The sequence below is a fragment of the Dendrobium catenatum genome, unplaced genomic scaffold (genome assembly GCF_001605985.2).
Source record: "Dendrobium catenatum unplaced genomic scaffold, ASM160598v2 original_scaffold_115591, whole genome shotgun sequence".
NCBI classification, from domain to species: Eukaryota; Viridiplantae; Streptophyta; class Magnoliopsida; order Asparagales; family Orchidaceae; genus Dendrobium; species Dendrobium catenatum.
The window spans coordinates 1-1,219 of record NW_021434026.1 but is presented as its reverse complement, the minus strand read 5'-3'; the positions used below and the strand labels follow the sequence as shown (position 1 = coordinate 1,219).

General features: G+C 29.8%; 1 non-coding gene across 1 annotated transcript; it reads left to right on the top strand.

Annotated features, from left to right (window-relative positions):
- The first annotated feature begins 628 nt into the window (after positions 1–628).
- On the top strand, positions 629–714 carry TRNAY-GUA. The gene is given in 2 exon segments: positions 629–665; positions 679–714. It is a non-coding gene; the product is annotated as a tRNA-Tyr (tRNA).
- Positions 715–1,219: the final 505 nt, after the last annotated feature.

The following is a 1,219-nucleotide window of genomic DNA, read 5'->3' as shown; positions in this document are numbered from 1 at the left end:
AAAGTTAATGCTGATAATTAATTTCATATGATATTTTTTATGATAAAAAAATTATACAATTTTCTTTTTGTTAGTAGCAAAGCTGCAGAAGACTATAAATTTTAAAAATAGTTACAATTTTTAAATTTTTTATTTAATTCTCCATCTTAAGAAAAGTAAAATAAAAACGTCAAAATTTCTGTTTGAACAGGCAACTTGTTCGGCCCTTCGGAGATGAGTTGCGGCTCAGAACGATAGTCAGCTGTCAAATGAATGGACGACTTTGTTGAGTGTGTAAGGCCTTGCTTGTTTCTCTGTAATTTCTGCGTCTGCAGTTTGAATCGGCGAAAAAATGATTGTTTTGCCGTTTGGTAACACTGCTTTCTCAAAATAACTTCCGATGAACCTCCGTATTTCCGCCGATTTGAGAAGAAATTTTTTTCTAGATTTTCTTTTATGAAAGCTCCGTTAAAAACGAGAAAATAAAGCTGGGAATCAAGCGAGGCCTAAGTTGCCCACTCAAATACTAACTTGTCTTTATTTATGCTATTTTTTATTTAAATATACCAAAATATTATATTGGATGATTTTAAAACTGCAAATTTCAGGTCTTTTAATATTTATTTACTTACACGCGCTAAACAAAAAGCCAACCTTAGCTCAGTTGGTAGAGCGGAGGACAGTAGTTCACTCACATAAATCCTTAGGTCACTGGTTCGAATCCGGCAGGTCGGACTTTTGATGAACGTTTTGAAAATCCAGGATTTCGCTAAGTTATCAAAAACTTAAATTATGAATTTTCAATTTTTGAATAAAATGCTTTACGTTTGATTCTCAACCAACTAAGCAATCGAAAATTAAAAATCCCTACCTTTAAGTAAATTAATGCATTATTTACAGCAATTTTTACCAAAGTTATTTTCTTTACAACATTCTGCTTAACATTGATCATAGTTTGTGTGAAAATGATAGATTTTGTTTAGTATAATATTCTAAAATAATTTTTTAGTACAAAAATTTCTTGAACATCAGTAAGAAAGCTGCCCCAAATTAACTCTAAGGTTTTATTTGAGACGGTTTTTTGACTACTTCTTAGAGTGACTTTTTAGTACAAAAAATTAAATTTTTGTACTAAAAAAATTAATTTAAGAAGCAATAAAAAAGTTGTCCCAAATGAAGCCTAAAACTGACCTAACAAAAATTAATAGTTTATATGAGTATTTAATTTGTGTTACTTTGA